This window comes from Balaenoptera physalus (genome assembly GCF_965194825.1).
Source record: "Balaenoptera physalus genome assembly, chromosome: 15".
Taxonomy (NCBI): domain Eukaryota; kingdom Metazoa; phylum Chordata; class Mammalia; order Artiodactyla; family Balaenopteridae; genus Balaenoptera; species Balaenoptera physalus.
This window is the reverse complement of record NC_138894.1, coordinates 45,984,540-46,010,789: the sequence shown is the minus strand read 5'-3', so window position 1 is coordinate 46,010,789 and position 26,250 is coordinate 45,984,540. Positions and strand designations below refer to the sequence as shown.

Genomic DNA, 26,250 nt, shown 5'->3' with positions numbered 1-26,250 from the left:
TAACCCAAATGTACACAGAGAGATGAATAAACAAAAAGTGGTGTATACATACAGAGGAATGTTATTCAGCCTTAAAAAGGAAGGAAATCCCATCACAGGCTACAAAATGAATGAACCTTGAGAACATCATGTTAAGTAAATAAGCCACAAAAAGTAAGTCACAAAAAGACAAAATACTGTATGATTCTACTTAAATTAGATATCTTGAGTAATCAAATCCACAGGAATAAAGTAGAATGGTGGTTGTCAGGGGGAGAGAGAAATGAGTTGTTGTTTAATGGGTACAGAGTTTTAGTTTTCAAGATGAAAAAGTTCTGAAGATCTGTTGCATAACAATGTGAATATTCTTTTTGTAAAATATTTATTTATTTTGGCTGCGCTGGGTCTTAGTTGCAGCACGCGGGATCTTCGTTGTGGCATGCATGCAGGATCTAGTTGCCCGACCAGGGATCAAACCCGCACCCCCTGCATTGGGAGCACAGAGTCCTACCCACTGGACCACCAGGGAAGTCCCAACAATGTGAATATTCTTAACACTACTGAATTGTACACTTAAAGATGGTTAAGATGAGATAAATGAGGTCCTACTGTACAGTAGAGGGAACTGTATTCAGTATCTTGTAATAACCTATACTGAAAAAGAATATGAAAAAGAATATATATGTATAACTGAATCACTCTGTGTACACCAGGAACTAACACAACACTGTAAATGAACTATACTTCAGTAATTTTAAAAGATGGTGAAGATGAGAAAATTTGTTGTTTTTTACAATTTTAAGAATGTTCAATTAATTTAAAAAAAGGGAGATAGAGTAGCCCACACTGCAGTTTAAAAGAAGCCACTGATCTTTACAAATCAAAGATCCATTAAAGTCCACAGTATAATATTTATAAACAAATAAAGGAAGAAGGGAGGAAGGCAAGTTCAAGAAATCTTTCCACCTATTTCCTATAGAAGAGGAACTGTAATTCCAACTCTAAAGGGCCAACCACCTGGACTGGGAAAAGAGCAAGGTGGAGGAATTGTCACATATATCTAAAGAATACCAAATACAGCCCAAGAGAAGATATCAAAGTGGAATTGGAAACATTAAGGCTGGGTAATACCTGGGTGCCAGAGATGCCATCCCCCAAAAGCAAGAAAAGGAAATTCAATAACTGAAAGAAATGTACCCAACTGACACAATGTGTGAGGTAGAAGGGTAGAAATAGGGTCAAAAGTAAAGGGTTCTTGTCACTTAAATTTAAAAACAAGAAAATGCTCATAAAAACTTCAAGATCAGAAATGAACAGTATGATAGTATGATGGCAAGCATAACCCCAAAAGGAAACAAGAGAGGACAGGAGGCATAACCCAGGAGTCTACTGAGAAACCATTAGTAGTCATGACCCGGATCTTACCCCAAGTAAAGGGTAAGTATTCTCATATACAATCTCACAACTCATCAGATGAAAAAACTCATGACCGCTCACCAAGCCAAAGGTGCTGAACACAACCTCACATAACTTCTTATCAGCAAAGTCCCAAAAGAACAGGAATTACAAGAACCTGGGCCCTATCCAGAACCCTGGCCAGCACCAAGGTTAGCCACTGAGACCCACCTAGGTGGGTAAAATGGCTAAAGTAAGTACAAACAGCTCCAGGAGACCAGTACTAGCCAGCACTCCTAGCCTGAGTTGTTCCTTGGGTATACAGAAATTACGAGACTAATGCTTGATTTTAAAACTTACTAATACACATTCACCAATCTTCTGACATAGGGCTTTTTCTTAGGGTTTCAGTCCACTGACTGGAGTTCTGCACCGTATATTTCAAAAGGAACAAAAGCAGTGCATTGGCTATCATTTCCATTCCAGCATTCTATTACAGTAATTTAAACACTTACTCAAGTTGCAGAGCAATCTAAATACAGAACACTTTCTAGACTTTTTAAAAACTTCCCAATCTGTTTGAACAATACCTAGTTCAAGAGAATTTTTTTTAAACAACTCAGCATCAATTCTTTGCAACTCTTTTTTTTTTTTTAACCTAATAAGTAGGACATGGAAACACAGTCTTGGAAAGGACTAAGGAAAGTTCCCTAAAAGAAATAACAACTAACTGAAAGACAGAAGTTAGTAAAAAGGGAAGCAAGAAGGACAGCAGGAAAGGAATAGGAAGGAGGGGGTAATGACAAAGAAGCCCACAGGGGATGGAATCCTAGTCAGAAGGATCATCATGTGCAGAAGAAGAAGAATTAAGAGAGAGAAACATAGTGTACTAAATAACTGCTAAATAAGAGAATGGGAAAATAAAATAAAGCCGTTGAAGCAGCTAATATATCTAAGGCTTGATTCACTAAATAATGTGACAAGATGCTGTCAGAAAATTCTTTCAACATTGATAAATCATGAATACTTTAAGACCTGTTGTCTTGAAAGTAAAATGTTAAATGATCTACTACTTGACCTAGAGTTACAAACACATTTAAAAGACTATTCAAAGGGCCAATTAAGTGAATATAAGCCAATTAAAGAAAGGTACTACATGGTTATGAATTTAGATGAACTACTGCCAGACAAATTTCACCTTTTAATACCGTAAGTATATTATTCTTTTGCGTATATTAGAAATTTGTCATAGAAAGTTTTAGTAAAAGCTTCAAAGAAAAAAAAGACTACATAGAGTAACAATAATACAGATTCTGAGAGGCAGACTTCTGACTGAAAGAATAGAATAAAATCTTCAAAACGTTAAAATGGCCAATCTAGAATTTTACACCCAAGTAAACCTCAACCTAGAATTTGATACCCAGGGTAGACCTCAAGAGGAAGGGTGAAATAAAACTTTGGACAAATGGATATGCTTATCATTGATAAGCCATGAATAGAAAATCAGATTTTAAAAAGATTAAGAGGTTCCTCAAAAGAAAAAAAAAGAAAAAGGCAAAGAATCTAAGAGCAAGAAGCAAGAAAAATATGGTAAAGAAGGAAATAAATACATGGGTAAACCTAAATAAGCAAACTGACAAAAAATTAACAAAATAAAATACTTATTACAGCTATTTCTTAACTTATAATGGAATTACATCCCGATAAACTCATTGTAAGTTGAAAATACCATAAATTGTGAAAATGCATTTACTACACCTAACCTACCAAACATCACAGCTTAGCCTAGCCTACCTTAAATACACTCAGAACACTTCCGTCAGCCTACAGCTGGATAAAATCATCTAACACAAAGCCTGTTTTATAGTAAAGTGTTGAATATCTCATGCAATTTATTAAAAACTGTACTTAAAGGGAAAAACAGAATGGACCTATGGGTACAGAATGGCTAAGTGTATCAGCTATTTACCCTCATGACTGCAAAGCTGACTGAGAGCTACAGCTTACTACTGCTGTCCATCCTTAAGCCAAGAGTATCATACCCATATCGCTAGCCCAGGAAAAGACCAAAATTCAAAATTCAAAGTACAGTTTCCAGTGCATGTATATCACTTTCTCACAACCAGAAGGTTGAAAAGTTGTAAGCCAAACCGTCATAAGTCAGGTGCTGTCTCTAATCTGGGAGTCTTTAAAGGCAACTGAAACACTAGATAATGACATAGAGGATGGCAGAAACAAAGACTGGCATTCTTAAAGTGTTCTAAATTGATACGTTTGAGCATATAAAAAGTTTAATTACAGATAAAAACAACAAAAAAGCAAACTTCAAAGAAACTACAAGCCAGGAAAAGTCTTTACGAAAGAGTAATCTCTGAGTTCAAAAAACAGATTGGAAAAGAAAAACTGAAGAAAAAAGGGATTAAAAAAAAGAAAAAATGATACACATGGGGTTCAAACATACCACTGAAACACTATATTTTTCTTAACCACGTTTGCAAAAAGTTTAAATACCTAGTGTTGATAAACTCGAGAAAACAAGTGCTTTCATACATCAGTAAAAACAATTTGACAATATTTATCAAAATCAAAAATGCACTGGGTTTCCCTGGTGGCACAGTGGTTAAGAATCCGCCTGCTAATGCAGGGTACATGGGTTCCAGCCCTGGTCCGGGAAGATCCCACATGCCGCGGAACAACTAAGCCTGTGCTGAGCCTGTGCTCTAGAGCCTGCGAGCCACAACTACTGAGCCCGCGTGCCACAACTACTGATGCCCACGCCTAGAGCCCGAGCTCTACAACAAGAGAAGCCACTGCAATGAGAAGCCCGTGCACCGCAACGAAGAGTAGCCCCCACTCGCCACAACTAGAGAAAGCCTGTGTGCAGCAATGAAGACCCAACATAGCCAAAAACAAACAAATAAATAAAAGAATGCACTGATACTCTGAGTATTATTTTAAGCATCATTTTCTACACATTTTTTCTCATCCAAAATAACACTCATTGATATCCAACTTAGCATTGTTCTTAATACCAGAAGACTGGAAATAACCTAAATGCCTATCAACAGAAGACAAGTTAAATTCATCCTGACAATGGAAAACTATGCATCAGAAAAGAAAAGTGGAGGAAAATGCTCTTTATAAACTGATTTGAAATAATTCCCCAAAAGTTAGGTGAATAAAGGCAAAAACATTATTTTTAATTACATAATTTTATAATGATCCTCAAAAAAAGGACCAATTACCAATCAAATGTTAAAATTTTAAAGAACTCACTGTTTGAAAACTGGTAAATAAAAGGGGAAAATGAGACATTTATCCTGCCTTCCTGTACTAATGGTAATTCAAAGTAACTAAATGGGTAATAAAAGGAAGTTTCTCCTTATAGCAATAGATCAGCTGATGAAAAATGATAGGATTAGAATATCACCATTTTGCAACTACAAATGAAATAAAAGATCTAGGCAATGGTTGCTGGCATTACAAAAAAAGCAACAATGTGACATTTTTTGCCCTCTGATGGAAGAATACAACACATTCTATAAAAGTTTTGCCAAGAAATCTAACCGAAACCTGATCAAGCCTCTAAATCTAATAAATTACAGAAATAGAAGATACAGAAAAACATGTTCAATAATTCCACAAGGATACAATAAGCAACATCCAAAACAAAAAACCTTTATGGGCTAAATGATCCATGGAATCAGTAGTTTCTTCAACAGATAAACAGCAAGAACAAAAAAGGATAAGAATTATGTATTTAAAAAAAAAAAAAACACATGTCAGTGACTATAAACAGCAGGGCAGCCAGAATCTATAGAATTAGTCCAGGCAGATAACCAACCAAGCAAAAAAAAACAAACAAAAACAAAAAGCAAAATAAACAAAACAAATTATTCAAGCAGCCTCAAACTAGAAACAAACCACCTGTCCAAAGAGTGGACTGATTAAAAAAAATTACAGCTTTCTAATTCAACTATAAAAAGCAAGACTTCTAATACACTAATAAGCAACACAGATAACTTATAGTGATATACTAAATGAAAAAAATGTCATATACACATAGTACATAAAGTGTATTTCCATTTTAATAAAGTTATACAAAAAAACAAATCTAAGCTTTAGTCATATAAAGTACATCAGCAGAGGGTGATGTCATCAAAATAGCAAGTGTAAGTTTTCTACCATCTTCCTCCCAAAGAACACTGATGTTGACAATCACCATGGACAACAGTGCCTTTGTGGAAGTCTGGGAGTACGGCAGAGAATTTCCAACGCAAAAAATAAAATAAAATAAAATCCAAGACTGGACACACTGAAGAGAGTGAGAGGAACAGTTTCACTTTACCTGTGACACCCTTCTCCCAAGGCAGCACAGCACAGTGCCAAGAAAGATCTTGTCTGAGGATGCCCCCAACCCCACGTAAGAACCCCCAACTCTCCATGTACCTCACTCACACACACTCCCACCCTGTGGCTGGCTCCTTGTCTGCACCCCTAAGGGCAGCAAAAGCAAGCCTTCACAGACAATTAACAGCATGTGCAAAAAGCTGTCCAGACCCTGCAGAAATGGGAGAAAGTACACAATTTTGAGAATTCAGCACTGCTATAGGAAAAGCACATGAGAGACTGCCAGCACTCAACCTGGCTTTGTATGATCAGGAGACAGCAACAATCTTAGAATTACCCTCCAAAAGAAAACAAGAAATGAGAAACAGACATATCTGTTAAAAAAGGTCTGAGATGGACTTCCCTGGTGGCACAGTGGTTAAGAATCTGCCTGTCAATGCAGGGGACACGGGTGCAGGCCCTGGTCTGGGAAGATCCCACATGCTGCAGAGCAACTAAGCCTGTGCGCCACAACTACTGAGCCTGCACTCTAGAGCCCATGAGCCACAACTAATGAGCCCACGTGCCATAACTACTGAAGCCTGTGCGCCTAGAGCCCATGCTCCGCAACAAGAGAAGCCACCACAATGAGAAGCCCACACAACACAATGAATAGTCCCTGCTCGCTGTAATTAGAGAAAGCCCAAGCGCAGCAACGCGCTGTAATTAGAGAAAGCCCAAGCGCAGTAACGAAGACTCAACACAGTCAATCAATCAATCAATCAATAAAGGTCTGAGAAAGACTCAGAATTCATTCATTCGTTCATTTATTTATTTATGGCTGCGTTGGGTCTTCGTTGCTGTGTGCGGGCTTTCTTTAGTTGCATTGAGTGGGGGCTACTCTTCGTTGCAATGCACGGGCTTCTCATTGCAGCGACTTCTCTTGTTGTGGGACACGGGCTCTAGGCACGCGGGCTTCAGTAGTTGTGGCACGTGGGCTCTAGAGCGCAGGCTTAATAGTTGTGGCGCACGGGCTTAGTTGCTCCACAGCATGTGGAATCTTCCCAGACCAGGGCTCGAACCTGTGTGTCCCCTGCACTGGCAGATGGATTCTGAACCACTGCGCCACCAGGGAAGCCCTAGGCTCAGAATTCTTAACGGGGCTGTCAGAAGATATGTCTCTCCCAAAGCCAGTCAGTAAAAACTGGAGATGACTGCTTCTCCACATGCAAAAACAGCAATTCAAGACATCATGGAACATGAAAAATCAAGGTGACATTAAACCACTAAGGGAACACAATAATTTTCAAGTAACCAATTCCAAGAAAATGGAGATCTGCAATTTGTCCAATAAATAATTCAAAAAATAATAATAATTCAAAGAAGTCGTTTTAAGGAAGACCAGTGAGCTACAAAAAAACACAAAAAAACAATTCAATGAAATCAGAAAAATACACAAACAAAATGAGAAGTTAAAAAAAGGGAAATTATAAAACAGAACCAAGCAGAAATTCCAGAACTAAAAAATACAATGAATGAGGGAACTTCCCTGGTGGCAGAGTGGATAAGAATCCGCCTGCCAATGCAGGGGACACAGGTTCAATCCCTGGTCTAGGAAGATCCCACATGCCGCAGAGCAACTAAGCCCGTGCACCACAACTACTGAGTCTGCACTCTAGAGCCCATGAGCCACAACTACAGAGCCCGTGTGCCACAACTACTGAAGCCCGCGTGCCTAGAGCCTGTGCTCCGCAACGAGAAGCCACCACAATGAGAAGCCTGCACACCGCAATGAACAGTAGCTCCCGCTCACCCCAACTAGAGAAAGCCTGTGCGCAGCAACGAAGACCCAATGCAGACAAAGATAAATAAATTATTTAATTAAAAAAAAAAAAGGAATGTGGCTTAAAAAAATATAGTACAATGAATGAAATAAAAATGTGACAAGAAGCATCAACAGCAGACTTGATCAAGAAGAAGAAAGAGGGCTTCCCTGGCGGCGCAGTGGTTGAGAATCTGCCTGCCAATGCAGGGGACACGGGTTCAAGCCCTGGTCTGGGAAGATCCCACATGCCGCGGAGCAACTAGGCCCGTGAGCCACAACTACTGAGCCTGCGCATCTAGAGCCTGTGCTCCGCAACAAGACAGGCCGCGATAGTGAGAGGCCCATGCACCACGATGAAGAGTGGCCCCCGCTTGCCGCAACTAGAGAAGCCCCTCGCACAGAAACGAAGACCCAACCCAGCCATAAATAAATAAATAAATAAATAATTTTTAAAAAAAGAGTAATCTTTAAAAAAAAAAAGAAGAAGAAAAAAGAATCTGTGAAGTGGAAGACAAGTCAACTGAAATTATCCAATCAGAGAAGAACAAAGAAAAAAGAATGAGAAAGAGTGAAGGAAGCCCACAGAAACTGGGATACAATTAAGAGAAACAATATATGCATTACTGGAGTCCCAAAAGAAAAAAAGAGGGGAAAAGGAACAGCAGTTTATTTAAAGAAATAATAGCTAAGAACTTCCCAAATCTGTAAAGATATTTGGACATCCAAGTTCATAAAGCTCATAGTTTCCCAAAAATTTCAACTCAAAAAGATCTTCTCCAATACATATTACAATCAAACTACCTGAAAAAGAAAAAAAAGACTTCCTCACACAGGCACCCCCATAAAGCTATCAGTAGATTTCTCAGCAGAAATCTCACAAGTCCAGTAAGAATGGGATGATATATTCAAAGTGCTGAAAGAAAAAAACTGCCAACCACGAATACCCAGAAAAGTTGTCCTTTGGAAATGAAGGCTTTTACTGTAATACAGTGGTATGTCAATCAGTTAACTCTAGCATAAAGGTTAAACAGCAAAACTACTAAAAATAACTATAGCTAAAATAATTTGTTAATGGACACGCAATATAAAAAGATGTAAATTGTGACATCAAAAACAAAAAATTGGGAGCAAGACTAAAAGAGTAGAGTTTTTCTACGCAAAGCTGTTATAAGCTTAAAATGCACTACTGTATCTGTAAAATGTTTTACTTAAGTCTCATGGTAACCACAAAGCAAAAACCTACAGTAGGTATTCAAAAGATGGAAAAAGAAATCAAAGCATACCACTAAGGAAACCATCAGTTCAGAAAGGAAGACAGTGAGAGGAAGAAAGGAAAAACGAAATGATAAAACAGCAAGAAAACAATAAAATGGCAGCAGTCAGTTTTTACCTATCAATAATCACTTTAAATGTAAATAAATTCTCCAGTCAAAGGCACTGTCCGGGGGAAAGTGGCGGGGGTGGGGGGGTGTGATGAATTGGGAGATTGGGATTGACATATATACATTAATATGTATAAAAAAATAACTAATAAGAACATACTGTATAAAAAAATAAATAAAATAAAATTCAAAAAAAGAAAAAAAGGCACTGTCCGGCTGCACAGATTAAAAAAAAAAAAAAAGGGACTTCCCTGGTGGCGCAGTGGTTAAGAATCTGCCTGCCAATGCAGGGAACACAGGTTCGATCCCTGGTCCAGGAAGATCCCACATGCTGCAGTGTAACTAAGCCCATGCACCACAACTACTGAGCCTGCGTTCTAGAGCCCACAAGCCACAACTACTGAGCCCACATGCCACAACTACTGAAGCCCATGTGCCCTAGAGCCTGTGCTGTGCAACGAGAAGCCACCACAATGAGAAGCACGCACACCGCAACAAAGAATAGCTCCTGCTCGCCACAACTAAAGAAATCCCGCATACAGGAATGAACACCCAATGGAGCAAAAAATAAAATAAATAAATTAAAAAAACAAAAACAAAAACAAACAAGATCCAACTAGATGTGGCATGAAAGAGACTCACTACAACTTTAAGGACACACATAGATTCAAAGTGAAGAGATGGAAAAATATATTCCATGCAAATGGAAACAAAAAGAAAGAAGGAATAGCTGTATTTATACCACACAAAATACACTTTAAGCCTAAGGCTGTAACAGAAGACAAAGAAGGTCATTATATGATGATGAAGAGGTGAATTTATCAAGAGAATACAAAAACAGCAAATATATATGTACCCATCAGAGTATCTAAATATATTAAGCACACACTAACAGACCCGAAGACGGAAATAATCAATACAAAAATAGTAAGAAATTTCAATATCCCACTTTCAGCAATAGATAGATCAGACAGAAGATCAACAAGGAAACAATGAACTTGAACTATACTTTACAACAAATGAGCCTAACAGACATATACAGAACATTCCATCCAACAGCAGAACACACATTCTCCTCAAGCACATATGGAACATTCTCCAGGTCATACGTTAGGTCAAAAAAGAAGTCTTAGCAAATTTAAGAAAATAGAAATCATACCAATTATCTTTTCAAACCACAATGGTATAAAATAGAGATGAGAAACAGGAAGAAAGCTGGAAAATTCACAAATACGTGGATATTAAACAACATACAGGGACTTCCCTGGTGGTCCAGTGGCTAATACTCCACGCTTCCAATGCAAGGGGCCCAGGTTTGAGCCTTGGTCAGGGAACTAGATCCCACATGCCACAACTAAGAGTTCGCATGCCGCAACTAAAGATCCCACATGACACAACTAAAAAGATCCCACATGCCGCAAAAAAAAAAAAAAAAGGAGCCCACATGCCACAACTAAAGATCCCGTGTGCTGTGACCAAGATTTGGCACAGCCAAATAAATAAATATTTTTAAAAAATAAAATATACAACATATGTATGAACAACCAATGAGTCAAAGTAATCAAAAGGGAAATCAAAAAACATCTTGAGACAAAAGTGGAAATGCAACATACCAAAACTTAGGGAATGCAGCAAACGTAGTTCTAAGAGGGAAACTTACAGAGATAAACGTTATGTTAAGGGGGGGGAAAACCCTCAAATAAACTACCTAACTTTACACGTCAAGAAACTAGAAAAAGAACAAACTAAGCCCAGAAAAAGAACAAACTAAGCCCAAAGTTAGCTGAAGGAAGAAAATAACAAACATCAGAGCAGAAATAAAGGAAATAGAAACTTGAAAAATAGGGGAAAAATCCATTAAAGTAAAAGCTGGTTCTTTAAGAAGATTAAAAAAAAAAAAAAAAGGACAAATCCTTAGCTAGACTAAGAAGAGAAAGCACTCAAAATCAGAAATGAAAGAGGAGACAACTGAGGTATTACAACTGATGGATCTTAAGAGACTACTATAAACAATTATAAGCCAACAAATTAGACAACCTAGAAAAATGGATAAATATCTACAAACATACAACCTATAAAGACTGAATCGTGAAGAAATAGAAAATGTGAACAGACCAATAATGACTAAGGGAACTGAATTAGTAATCAAAACCTTCCAACAAAGAAAAGCCGAGGACCAGATGATTTCACAGGTGAACTCTACCAAACATTTAAAGAATAATTAACACCAATCCTTTTCAAACCCTTCAAAAGAATGAAGAGGAAGGAACACTCCCAAACTCATTTTACAGTGAAAGCCAGCATTACCCTGATACCAAAGCCCAATGAGGATACAAGAAAAGAAAATATTCCTGATCAATATTCCTGATGAACATACATGTAAAAATTCTTCAACAAAATACTAGCAAACCAAATTCAACAGCACATTAAAAGGATTATACACCATCATCAAGTGGGATTCATACCTGAGATGAGTATCATGTTTGTAGATGACATGATCTCATATACTAAAAAATCCTAAAGACTCCACCAAAAACAAACAAAAAACTAAATAAACAAATCCGGTAAAGTTGCAGAGTACAATATCAACATAATCAATCACATTTCAATACACTAACAATGAACTATCTGAAAAAGAAAGAAAACAATCCATATCAATAGCATCAAATATAATAAATACTTAGAAGTAAACTAAAGCAAGAAGGTGAAAACTATAAGAAAATGAAGGAAATTAAAGAAGACACAAATAAATGGAAAGATATCCTATGTTCACAAAGCAGAAGAATTAATATTGTTAAAATGTCCATACTACCCAAAACCATTTAAAAGTTCAATGACATCCCTCAAACTTTCAATGGAATTTTTCAAGGAAAAAGAGAAAAAAAATCCTAAAATTCACATGAAACAACAAAAGACTCCGAACAGTCAGAGCAATACTAAGAAAGAACAAAGCTAGAGGCATCACACTTCCTGATTTCAAATTATATTACAAAATTATGATAATTTTTTTTAAACTTTAAAAAATTATATTACAAAATTATGATAATTTTTTAAAAACTTTAAAAAATTATATTACAAAATTATGATAATTTTTTTAAAAACTTTAAAAAATTATGATTAAACAGTACTGGAATAAAAAGAGACGCACAAACCAACGGAACAGAATGAAAAGGTCAGAAATAAACCCATGCATAGGGCTTCCCTGGTGGCGCAGTGGTTGAGAATCTGCCTGCCAATGCAGGGGACACGGGTTCGAGCCCTGGTCTGGGAAGATCCCACATGCCGTGGAGCAACTGGGACCGTGAGCCACAACTACTGAGCCTGCGCGTCTGGAGCCTGTGCTCCGCAACAAGAGAGGCCGCGATAGTGAGAGGCCCGCGCACCATGATGAAGGGTGGCCCCCGCTCGCCGCAACTGGAGGAAGCCCTCTCACGGAAACGAAGACCCAACACAGCCATAAATAAATAAATTAATTAAAAAAAAAAAAAAAGAAAAAGAAAAAAAAAACCCATGCATAAATGGTTGACTAATATTTGGCAAGTGAGACAAGAATATTCAATGGGGAAAGAACAGTCTTCAATACATGGTGTTGGGAAAACTGAATAGCTACACACAACAGAATGAAACCAGATCCTTATCTTACACCATACACAAAAATTAACTCAAAATGGATTAAAGATTCAAATATAAGACCTAAAACCAAAAACAGAGAGGAAAAGTTATTCTACAGTGGTCTTGGTAACAATTTTTTTGGCTATCACAACCAAAAGCACAAGCAACAACAACAAAATAAACAAGTAGGACTACATCAAACTAAGAAGTTTCTGTACAGCAAAAGAAACAATCAACCTACAGAATGGGAGAAAATACTTGCAAACCATTTATCTTACAAACAGTTAATACCTAGAATATATAAAGGCGACTTCCCTGGCAGTCCAGTGGTTAAGACTTCGCCTTCCAATGCAGGGGGTGCAGGTTCGATCCCTGGTCGGGGAGCTAAGATCCCATATGCCTCACAGCCAAAACACCAAAACATAAAAAACAGAAGCAATACTGTAACAGAATCAATGAAGACTTTAAAAATGGTCCACATCAAAAAATCTTTAAAAATAATAAAAAATAAAAAGTATATATATAAGAAACTCATACAACTCAATAGCAAAAAAATCAAATAACCAATTAAGAAACGGCAAATGACCCGAATAGACAGTCTTCCAAAGACAACATACAAATAGCCAACAGGTACATAAAAGATGTTCAACATCACAAATCATCAGGGAAATGCAAATCAACTACAATGAGCTATCACCTCACATCTGTTAGAATGGCCATCATCAAAAAGACAAATGATAACAAGTGTTTTTGATGATTTGGAGAAAAGGGAACCCTGGTGTACTGTAAGTGGGAATGTAAATTGGTACAGCCACAGTGTAAAACAGTATGCAGGTTCCTCAAAAAATGCAAAAATAGAACATGATCTAGCAATCCCACCAATGGGTACATATCCAAAGGAAATGGATTACTATCTCAAAGAGATATCTATACCCCCATGATCAATGCAGCATTATTCACAACAAAAAGCCAAGAAATGGAAGCAACCTACGTGTCCACTGATGGATGAATGGACAAGGAAGCTGTGGTACATATATATAATGGAATAAATTCAGCCATCTGTGACAACATGGATGGACCTTTAAGGCATTATGCTGAGTGAAATAAGTCGGAGAAAGACAAACATTATATAGTCTCACTTATACATGAAATCTTAAAAAGCTGAACTCACAGAAAAAGAGAGTAGAATGGTGGTTGCCAGGAGAGTGGGGGGTGGAAGAAATGGGACAATGTTGGTCAAAGGGTACAAACTTGTAGTTACAAGATGAATAAGTTTGGGAATTCCCTGGCAGTCCAGTGGTTAGGACTCCATGTTTTCACTGCTGAGGGTGCAGGTTCAATCCCTGGTCGGGGGGCTAAGATCCCGCAAGCTGTGCAGCGGGGGAGGACAAAAAAAAGAATCAGCGACTACAATAGACTTCATCTGAACCTTGATTCAAATTTTAAAGGAAAAATTAAACAAAACTTTTTAAAATTTAGATTATGAGAGAAATTTGACCACTAGATGTTTTGTATTACATTACTCTTAATTTTTTAGTTGTAATGATGATATTGTGGTTATGTATTTTTAAAGTATTTGTCTTTTAGAGAACTATACTGAAATGTATACACGTAACATATAATACTTGGATTTGCTTGAAAATCATACAGTGGGTGGGGGAAAGGGAATGAGTAGGGTACAAATGAAACAAAATTGTCTATGAGCTAGTAATTATTGATTGAGTGACAGATTCATAAATATCATTGCTATGAACCTTCCTACTTCTACACGACTAAGTTTTTCTATAACAAAGTTAAAAAAAATTTATCAAGCATACCAAAAAACAAGACCATAAACCACATAATCAAAACAGAGGGGGGGGAGGGAAGTAAGAAAAAAATAAGATTAATTAGTTATCAGACCTGAACTTTATAATAGCAATATGTTCAAGATAGTAGATATTAAGATGAAGAATTTCAGCGAAGTTCTGAAAACTATTAAAACAGAATCAAAAGCTTTAGAATTAAAATATACAATAACTGGAATTAAGATCTCAATACATGGCTTTAATACTAGATTACATACAATTTAAGGAAAGTAGGTCAAAAATAAATATCTAGACTGAAGTACAGACACACAAAAAAGACAAAAGGATGGAAAATACAGAAGAGCAAAAGAGTGAAGGAAGATGATGAAAAACATATAGCATTTATGTAACTGGAATTCCAAAAAGTGATGAAATCATGAGGCAGGACATATACTTGAAGAAATAATGGCTACAAAACTAACTTTTCAAAACTCAAACCAGATTCAAGAATGAATCGTTCGCAAATAAATACAAAAAGAGACGTAGACACATCACAGTAAAACTGCTGAAGACCTAAGACAATGAGAAAATCTTAAAATCAGACAGATGAAAAAACTTACCTTTAAAGAAGCAATAGTAAAACTGATGGCTGAATTCTCAGTATAAACTATTTAAGCCAAAAATTTTTTTAAATGGAATGACTTATTGAAAGAAGCAACAGCACCCACAAATCTGTAATTCAATACCCTATTTCAGTGTTTGCTTGTCTGAAAATATATTTTATCTTCATTTTAAAAGACAAGCAAATATGGGAAAGATCATCCACAGCAGAACCACACTAAAGGAAATTCTAAAAGAAAAATGATCCCAGATGAAAGCCCAGAGATGCAAAAGAGAATGAACAGCAACAGAAAGGATAAAAGTGGGTAAATCTAAATGAATACTGACTTGACAATAACGTCTTATTAAACTTTAAAAATATAATTAAAGGGCTTCCCTGGTGGCGCAGTGGTTGAGAATCTGCCTGCCAATGCAGGGGACACGGGTTCGAGCCCTGGTCTGGGAAGATCCCACGTGCCACGGAGCAACTGGGCCCGTGAGCCACAATTACTGAGCCTGCGCGTCTGGAGCCTGTGCTCCGCAACAAGAGAGGCCGCGATGGTGAGAGGCCTGCGCACCGCGATGAAGAGTGGTCCCCACTTGCCACAACTAGAGAAAAAAGCCCTTGCACAGAAACGAAGACCCAACAGTCATAAATAAATAAATAAATAAATAAATAAAAACGTGAATTTCTTTAAAAAAAATAATAATAATAATTAAAATACACTACAACAATAGTATAAAAGACAGGAGCAGAATAAATGGAATTAACGTATTCTAAGGCCTTGCTACTCAAAGTGTGTACTAAAGACCAACAACATCAGCATCATGTAGAAGCTTTCTTAGAATGAAGAGTCAGGCAAAATTCCAGACTGCTTGAATTAATCTGCCTTTTTAAGAAAATCTCCAGGTGATCATATGTACATTAAAGTTCCAGAGGCATCATTCTAAAGTACGGAAGGTAGAACAAATACTAAAATAAATTCCAGTATGAGAAATTCATAGTTAAGCAAGATTTAGGTAAAGAAGCAAGCAAAAAAATAAATATGAGTACAAGATGAAGGACTCAGTTTCAATTCTGTTGAATTTGAGGATGAAGGATACTTAAAAATGTCTAGCACTAAGTTAAGGATATTGGTCTGACACTTGGAAAATCAGTCAGTGCTAGAAATATACTCTGAAAGATAATGAAGTCATGAGAGTAGACTGAATCCTTACTTCAACCTCTTCATAATATACACAGCAAAGGACTAAACCCTGAGTAATCTCCATACCGAAGGGATTCGAGTAACAAAACCCTGAATAAGGAAAGGGAAAATTTTAAGATTATGCAGCCCAGCAGTTCTCAACCTTTGTTTTCAGGGCTCCTTCACATGCTTAAAGACTGAAAACTTAAAAGAACTTATGTTTAGGTGATTTATATTTATTAATATTTATTGTGTTTTGAATTAAAATTTAGGAATAGTTATTCATTAGTTTATAAACGAAAAATTCATTACCTGTTTTCCATTTTTAAAAAATCAGTGACTTAAGTGGCGCTGTTTTAAATTTTTGAAAATATCTTTAGAGTCTGGCTTAATAGAAAACAGCTGGATTCTCATTAACTGCTTCTGCATTCTATGTGCTGCCATATAGTTTTGGTAAAGCAAATAAACAAGATCCATCCTTAAAAGATCTGAACATGGAAATAAGAGGACTATTTTAACAGCCCTGTCAGATAATTTTGGATATTCTTCTTTGATATTACACCAAAACTCAATGACTGTTAATTTCTTTTTTTTTTAATTAATTTATTTTTATTCTTATTTATTTTTGGCTGCATCGGGTCTTTCTTGCTGCGTGCAGGCTTTCTCTAGTTGTGGGGAGTGGGGGCTACTCTTCGTTGCGGTGAGCAGGCTTCCCATTGCGGTGGCTTCTCTTGTCGCAGAGCACAGGCTCTAGGCGCGCGGGCTTCAGTAGTTGTGGCACACGGGCTCAGCAGTTGTGGCGCATGGGCTTAGTTATTCCACAGCATGTGGGATCTTCCTGGACCAGGGCTCAAACCCGTGTCTCCTGCATTGGCAGGCGGATTCTTAACCACTGTACCACCAGGGAAGCCCCAAGTGTTAATTTCTAAAAGACAAGTTGCAATGTGAAATCTAAAACCTTATCAGTACTGTTACATTAAAATCCACTTATCTATCTTGCTCTCTGAATAGACTTTTTGCCCATAAATGATTTTGTAACATCATGCACTGGTGATATGGAAAATACTGGCTCACTAAGTTATGTAGATCTTTCCACTGTTGACATATTTCATTACACAATATCAAAAAATCGTATCATTAATAGTTCCATCAATCTCATAAAAAAATCCGTAAGTTTTGGGCAGCTGTCAAACTCACAGTGACAGGTACAAGTTTTCCAAATCTTAATTTTTTCTTGAAAGCTCAATTTTATCACTGGCAACTAACACCATCAGTCTTGTTTGAAGTGACATGCTTGCCTCATTCATTCCAGAAAATGCACACCATATACCCAAATCTGGATAACCTCTAAGTCAATCATTCTTTCAAATAAAAATGGTGTTTCATGAAAAAAGCAGCTAGTTCAGCTTACGACTCAATCACATGAGGGCACTTCCTTAAGACAAATATTTACTGCAGTACACAGAAAAAATGTTTTATATGCATTTCTCATTTCATCACAGGATATTAAAAGACATGCACATAAGCTTTTGAGATTTAATAGTATTAATATCCATTGCTTCATCAAAGGAATCAAGTGAAATTTTTTTTTAAACAGCAAGTGCTTGGCAGCAAAGATTTCATTAACTACTTAGTGCACTGTGTTATTTCCTGCAATGTGTTTTATCCACCACGCCTTTGCAGTACCAGTGAAAATATCAACCAAAAGGCAAATATGACTTACCTCTCAGGCCCCTTGAAAGGCTCTCTGGGACCCCCAGGGTCCACACATCAAACTTTGAGAACCAATGATGGAACCAAATGAAGATACAGATTTAATAATAAAGGGTTATATGAAACAAAACATATCCCAATTGAAAAGAAGGAAGTAAAACTGTTTCTAGTCACAGATGACATGATCTTGTATAAATCCTAAGAAAGTCTTAGGGAATCACTAAAGAAAATTAATAAACAAGTTTAACAAGATTGCAAGATACAAAATCAATTGCATTTCTATACACTAGCAATAAGCAATGCAAAAATGAAACAGGGGACTTCCCTGGTGGCACAGTGGTTAAGAGTCTGCTGCCAATGCAAGGGACACAGGTTCGAGCCCTGGTCCAAGAGGATTCCACATGCCATGGAGCAACTAAGCCCGTGCGCCACAACTACTGAGCCTGCGCTCTAGACCCTGTGAGCCACAACTACTGAGCCTGCGTGCCACAACTATGGAAGCCTGCACTCCTCAACAAGAGAAGCCACCACAATGAGAAGCCCGCGCACCGCAACGAAGAGTAGCCCCCGCTCACCGCAACTACAGAAAGCCTGCACGCAGCAATGAAGACCCAATGCAGCTAAAAATTAAAAAAAAAAAATTTTTTAATGAAACGTACAAAACAATTCCATTTACAATAACATCAAAAAGAATAAAATTCGGAACTTCTCTGGTGGTCGAGTGGTAAAGAATCTGCCTTCCAATGCAGGGGACGTGGGTTGGATCCCTGGTCAGGGAACTACAATTCCACACGCTGCGGGGCATCTAAGCCCACGCACCACAACTACTGAGCTCACACGCCTCAACTAGAGAGCCCATGTGCTGCAACTAAGACCCAACACAGCCAAAAATAAATTAAATAAATAAATAAATAATTTTTTTAAAAAGGAGACTTTAATGTGACATCTCATGACTTTAAAAAAATAAAATAAAATTCTTGGGAATATAATAAGAAGAAATGCAAAACTTATACTCTGAAAACTACAAAACACTGTCAAAAAAAGTTGAAGAAATCTAAGTAACAGAAAGACATTCCATGTTCATGGATCAAAAGACTTACTTTGTTAAAATAGTAATACTCTTCAGCTTTATCTATATATTCACCATACTCTATCAGAATCCCAGCTGGCGTCTTTGTAAAAATTGAAAAGCTAATCCTAAAACTCATAAGGAAACTCAAAGGACCCAGAACAGCCAAACAATTTTGAAAAACAACAAAGTTAGAAGATTCACACTTTCCAATTTCAAATATTACTGCAAAGCTACAGTAATCAAGGCGGAAGGACAGACATATAAATCAATGGAACAGAAATGAGAGTCCAAAAACAAACCCATGCATCCACGGTCAACTGATTTTCAACAAAACTGCCAAGATCACTCAATGGAAAGTGTCTTTCTACAAATGGTGCCAGAACAACTGGACAGCCTCATACAAAAGGATGAAGTTGGACCCTTACCTCTTACCATGTACAAAAAATTGACTCAAAATGGATCAAAGACCTAAATATAGGAACCAAAACTATTAAACTTACAAGAAAACATAGGAGTAAGTATTCATGCCTTTGGATTTGGCAATGGATTCTGGCAATAGACATGAAACCAAAAGCACAAGCAACAAAAGAAAGAAATAAACTGAACATCAACATTAAAACCTTTTGTGCTTCAAAGAACAGTAGTGATAAAGCGAAAAGACTACCCACAGTATGGGAGAAAAAATTTGCAAATTATACATCTGGTAAGGGACCCATGTCTAGAATATATATTAATGAACTCTGACAACCCAATAATAAAAAATAACCCTATTAAAAAGTGAGCAAAGGATCTGAATGGACATTTTGCCAAAGGAGATATACAAATGACAAATAAGCATATAAAAAGATATTCATCATCATCATTCATCAGGGAAAGGCAAATCAAAACCACAATGAGAGGAACTTGCCTGGTGGTCTAGTGGCTAAGACTCCACGCTCCCAATGCAAGGGGCCTGGGTTCAATCCCTGGTCAGAGAACTACATCCCACATGCCGCAACTAAGAGTCTGCATGCCGCCAACAACAACAAAAAAGATCCCGCATGCCACAACTAAAGATTCCTCATTAAAAAAAAAAAACACACACAATGAGATACCACTTTAAGCTCACTAGGATGGCTAGAATAAAACAGTCAAAGTAACAAGTGTTGATGAGGATGTTGAGAAACTGGAACCCTCATACACTACTGAAGGGAATATAAAATGTTGCAGCATTTTGGAAAACAGTTTGGCAGTTTTTCAAAAAGTAAAACTGAGTTACCGTTTGACCAAATAATTCCACTCCCAAGTACCTGTGAGAAGTAAAAACTAAGTCCATGGAAAACGTTTTACACAAATGTTCACAAAAGCATTATTCATAAGAGTCAAAAGGTAGAAACAACCCAAATGTCCATCAACTGATGAATGGATTAACAAAATGTGGGGACTTCCCTCCTGGTCCACTGGTTAAGACTCCACGCTTCCACTGCAGGAGGCATGGGTTCGATCCCTGGTAGGGGAAGATCCTGCATGCCACACGGTGCGGCCAAAAAAGAAAAAAAAAATGTACTATATTCATACAATGTCGTATTATTCAGTCACAGAAAGGAATGAAGAACTGATACATGCTCCAACATGGATGAATCCTGAAAATATGCTAAGTGAAAGAAGTCAGTCACAAGATATACTATAATTCCATTTATATGAAAGATTCAAAATAGGCAAATACATACGGAAAGTAGATTGTTGCTTAGGGCTGGGAGGACGGAGGATTTACAGTGATAGTTAAACGGTGTGGGGTTTCTTTCTAAGGTGATGAAAGTGCTCTAAAATTGACTGTGGTGATGACTGCATAATTCTGTGAATACAGTGAAAGCCACCGAGTTGTACAGTTTTAATGGGTGACATGTAAGGTACGTATCCCAATAAAACTGTTATCAAAAATAAAACAAAACAATTAATGATAAAGGTGTGTGAAAATTCCATTTACAAGAACAAGAAATAAAAATACCTAGGAATAATTATAAAGGAAACGTGCAGAATCTACATAAAGGAAAAACCCCACAAAGTTTCACGAAGATTATATAAATGGGAAAGCACATTATGCTTCCTGAAGTGGCAAAATCAATACTGTAAGATGTCAACTCATGCTCCTATTTATAAACATTATGCAATTACAATAAAAATTCCAACAGAATGTGAGGGGAGGAGGGCAACACAACAACAAAAAAATTCTGAAGTTTTATCTCAAGGAATAAATAACTTTTCACTAGCAATGTGGTTTAATATTTTCAGGTACTAAAATATACCATGAAGCAACTAAAGTAAAACCAAACAATTAATTAAACAATAAAAAGCTTAAAAATAGACCTCCAGGAATATACTTAAAACTTCTGTATAACACAGAGGTGGCATATCAAAACAGTGAAAAACTAGATGGACGCTAAGATCAATGAGTAATAGTTTGGAAAAACTAATATTAGATCCACTTCATAACTTACACCAAAATAAATTCCAGATGGATTAAAAATTAAACAATTCATAAAAACTAGAAAAAAGCTTAACTGAATATCTGATCTCAAAGTGGGAAAAGCTTTTCTAAATAACAGTAGACTACTCGTTATTAAAACTCAGGAACCAGAACTTCCCTGGTGGCACAGTGGGTAAGAATCCGCCTGCTAATGCTGGGAACACGGGTTCAAGCCCTGCTCTGGGAAGATCCCACATGCCGCAGAGAAACTAAGCCCGTGTCCCAGAACTACTGAGCCTGCGCTCTAGAGCCCACGAGCCACAACCACTGAGCCCGCGTACCACAAATACTGAAGCCCATGCGCCTAGAGCCTGTGCTCCGCAACAAGAGAAGCCACTCCAATGAGAAGCCCGCACACTGCAAGGAAGAGTAGCCCCCACTCACCGTAACTAGAGAAAGCCCGCATGCTGCAACAAAAACCCAATGCAGCCAAAAATAAATAAATAAATAACTTTAAAATTAATAAATAAAACTCAGGAACCAAATATGTCAATACAAACAATGCAGTAATCCTCAATATCTGAACTCTTGCAGGAACCAAGTAGTTTTGGATAGTGACTATATCTGTTTTTCCTCTACTATATGGATTTTTCAAAGTATCTAATGCAAATAAACAGGCACTCTCAAATACTATTGTTGGGGTATAAATTAGTATAACCCTTCTAGTAGGCAATTTAGCAACAGAAGCCTTAAAAGTTTCTACCTATTGATGCTGGACATGACCCAGATTTCTATGCGCAAGGATATTTTAATTTTTTTTTTCTTCACAGGAAAAATGCTAAATAGGTGTTATATTCAAAAGACTAAAAGTAGGCTGCCATTAAATTCTGTTCTCAGATATACATAAGTGAGAAAATACTAAAAAAAGCAAATAGTACATACAAAATCAATTTTTTATAAATACAGAAAGTTAGCTGGAATAATATACACCAAAGTTTTAACAAAACTCTTTTTACTGAAATAACCATTTCTCCAATTCCAATCATTAAAAAGAAAATTACTCAAAGATCAACTTAAATTCTATCAATTCCATGAAGCCTTCTCCAGTCTTAGAAAACTAAACTCCTCCCACTGCACTTCAGCTATATATACTTTAATGGAATTTACCATTTGTCTTTTCATACCATTGTTTTTTGTATATTTCTTACGCTGGCACTGTGTTAAGTGTTGATATGCATTATCTTATTTAATCCTCCCAAAATCCTTGTATTTATTTAAGATGTTATTATCCTCATTTTCAAGTAAGTAAGAACGCACTAAGAGATAAAGGAACACAACCAAAACCAGAGATCTAATAAATGACAGGAACAAGACTCGAACTCAGGTCTGTCAGATCAAAGGTCACTCAACTATTATCCTACTGCCTCATCTGTATTGTACTCTAACATTCCTTAAGGGTAGATATACATCTAAATGTATCTCTATCTACCACAGCATACAGCAAATGCTTTACATGTATAAAATATTCAATATATTTCTTATATATTGAAAAACAGTATTCAAACATAAAGAGTTAAAGGTAAGACACACAAAAAATAATCAAGTCAGTAAATAGAATGTTAAGAAATGGTTGTTGGAAAAAGATGCAGACCTACTAGAGAATGGACTTGAGGATATGGGGAGGGGGAAGGGTAAGCTGGGACAAAGTGAGTGGCATGGACATATATACACTACCAAACGTAAAACAGATAGCTAGTGGGAAGCAGCCGCATAGCACAGGGAGATCAGCTCGGTGCTTTGTGACCACCTAGAGGGGTGGGATAGGGAGGGTGGGAGGGAGAGATATGCAAGAGGGAAGAGATATGGGGACATGTGTATATGTATAACTGATTCACTTTGTTATAAAGCAGAAACTAACACACCATTGTAAAGCAATTATACTCCAATAAAGATGTTAAGAAAAAAAAAAAAGAAATGGTTTTTGGGACTTCCGTGGTGGCGCAGTGGTTAAGAATCCGCCTGCCAATGCAGGGGACACGGGTTCGAGCCCTGGTTCAGGAAGATCTCACATGCCGTGGAGCAGCTAGGCCCATATGCCACAACTACTGAGCATGCGCTCTAGAGCCCGCGAGCCACAACTACTGAGCCCGCGTGACACAACTACGGAAGCCCGCACACCTAAAAGTCCGCACTCCGCAACAAGGAACCCACCGCAATGAGAAGCCTGTGCACCCCAACAAAGAGTAGCCCCTGCTCGCCACAACTAGAGAAAGCCCACGAGCAGCAACAAAGACCCAAAGAGCCAAAAATAAATAAATAAATAAATAAAATGTAAACAAGCAAGCAAACAAACAAACAAAAAGAAATGGTTCAATTTTCCAAACTGGACCCAGCAGAATGAATGACTCCTGCAAAGAAGGGTGAAGAGAAGAAGGCCATTCAACCATTCTGGTTAGCAACCAGAGAATATACCATCAACATTCACAAGTGCATCCAGAGTCAGCTTCAAGAAGCGTGCCCCTCAAGAACTGAAAGAGATCCAGAAATCTGCCATTAAGAAAACAGGATCTCCAGATGTGCACACTGACACCACACTCAACAAAACAGTATGAGCCAAAGAATTAGGAATGTCCCATACTGTATCCATGTGTGGTTATCCAGAAAACACAATGAGGATGAAGATTCAATAAACAAACTCTAGGGACCTCCCTGGTAAGACTCCACGCTCTCAATGCAGGGGGCCCAGGTTCGATCCTTGGTCAGGGAACTAGATCCCACATGCATGCCGCAATCAAGAAGTCCACATGCCACAATTAAGCTCCCACATGCCGCAACTAAGACCCAGTGCAGCCCAAATAAATAAATATTTTTTAAAAATACACTTATAAAATAAATAAACAAACTCTATACGTTGGTTACCTAAGTACCTGTCACCACTTTCAAAAACTTAGTTGATGTGGATAAGAACTAATCGTTGACTGTCAAAAAAAGTTACAAAACTGCCAAAAAAAAAAAAAGGTTTTCAGTATAGCACAGTGTACTAGATATGTGTGCTTGCTGTCCAAAAACAATTTCACCTTCTTCATAATCACAACATGCCAAATTTCTTTTGGGGAAACACTTACCGTTTTTTAGCTATGAGGTTTGGTGGGATCAGCTTCAGGAATAGGTCATCAGTTTAAGCCAACCAAAATCCATCCTCTTTGAACTCTACTTCAGGAATAAGGCCCATGATAAAAACATGGGCCAATGATCTATGAAGCACCATCTGCTAGCCAGGTTTTGGAAAAAGCAGCTTCCTTGTTCTTGTACAGTAGGTTTCAGAAGAGATTCTCTCTTTTTTGCTCTGTGTAGTATAAATATGTGATTTGCAAACAGTGTGGTATAAAGATGGTGTGCAGTAGCCATTTCTGCTACTCTGAGAAGGGCCAAACTAAGGTCAAAACCAAGGAAGCACAGCAGAGCAAGCCACAGAGAAATGAAGTCTTGATAATGTTATGAGTCTTAATCTGCAGATTAAGAGTAGACCACTGTTGGTGGGAATGTAAATTGGTTCAGCCACTATGGAAAACAGTATGGAGGTTCCTCAAAAAACTAAAAATAGGGGCTTCCCTGGTGGCACAGTGGTTAAGAATCCGCCCGCCAATGCAGGGGCCACGGGTGCGAGCCTTGGTCCAGGAAGATCCCACATGCCGCGAAGCAACTAAGCCCGTGCACCACAACTACTGAGCCTGCACTCTAGAGCCCACGAGCCACAACTACTGAGCCCACGTGCCACAACTACTGAAGCCCACATGCCTAGAGCCCATGCTCCGCAACAAGAGAAGCCACCGCAATGAGAAGCCCACATACCACAACGAAGAGCAGCCCCCGCTCGCCACAACTAGAGAAAGCCCATGTGCAGCAACGAAGACCCAATGCAGCCAAAAATAAATAAATAAAGTAAATAAATTTATTAAAAAAAAAAAACTAAAACTAGAACTACCATATGATCCAGCAATCCCAATCCTGGGCATATATCCGGACAAAACTAATTCAAAAAGATACACGCACCCTTATGTTCACAGCAGCGCTATTCGCAATAGCCAAGATATGGGACAATGTAAATGTCCATCAACAGATGAATAGATAAAGAAGATGTGGTATGCATATACAATGGAATACACCTCAGCCATAAAAAAGAATGAAATAATGCCATTTGCAGCAACATGGATGGACCCAGGGCTCATCATACTTAGCCAAACAAGTCAGAAAGAAAAAGACAAATACCATATATTATCGCTTATATGTGAAACCTAAAATATGAGACAAATAAACCTACCTACAGAACAGAAACAGACTCACAGTCATAGAGAACATACTTGTGGTTACCAAGGTCGGGGGGTGGGGGTGGGGGAAGGATGGACCGGGAGTTCAGGGTTAGTAGATGCAAACTATTATATATAGAATGAATAAACAGCAAGGTCCTACTGTATAGCACAAGGGACTATATTCAGTATCCTGTGACAAACCATAATGGGAAAAGAATATAAAAAAGAATGTATATACATGTATAACTGAATCACTTCACTGCACAGCAGAAATTAACACAACACTGTAAATCAACTATACTTCAATTAAAAGACAAAATCAAACAAACAAAAAAAGAGTAGACCACACCAGAACATAGCACACACCTGCACTGCTCAGTTATGGCTTTTAAAAAACTCCTTTTTCTTTCTGCCAAATGGGGTGTTCTTTCTGGTTCTTGCAACAGAGTCCTAACTTGGGTTCGAAAACTAATTCCCAATCTTAGATTTTTAATCCGTAAGGGTTAATCTCAAGGGACATTCAGGGAAAAAAACAAAACACAACTTAACAAAATGAGGGTTTTTTTGTTTTTTTTTTAATCAATGAAGCACCTTTTTATGAAGGGGGGTGCTG

The 26,250-nt window shown here is 37.6% G+C and overlaps 1 protein-coding gene and 1 long non-coding RNA gene across 14 annotated transcripts in view; one reads left to right on the top strand and one right to left on the bottom strand.

Moving 5' to 3' along the window:
- The window catches only part of LOC309643713, a 129,826-nt gene extending 104,877 nt beyond the window's left edge, over nt 1-24,949 (top strand). Inside the window, exon 3 of the long non-coding RNA XR_014254020.1 lies at nt 24,932-24,949. This is a non-coding gene — a long non-coding RNA (uncharacterized lncRNA). The remainder of the gene's footprint in view (nt 1-24,931) is intronic.
- USP34 (ubiquitin specific peptidase 34) overlaps nt 1-26,250 on the bottom strand; it is a 231,515-nt gene that overhangs the window by 193,131 nt on the left and 12,134 nt on the right. The window lies entirely within an intron of this gene.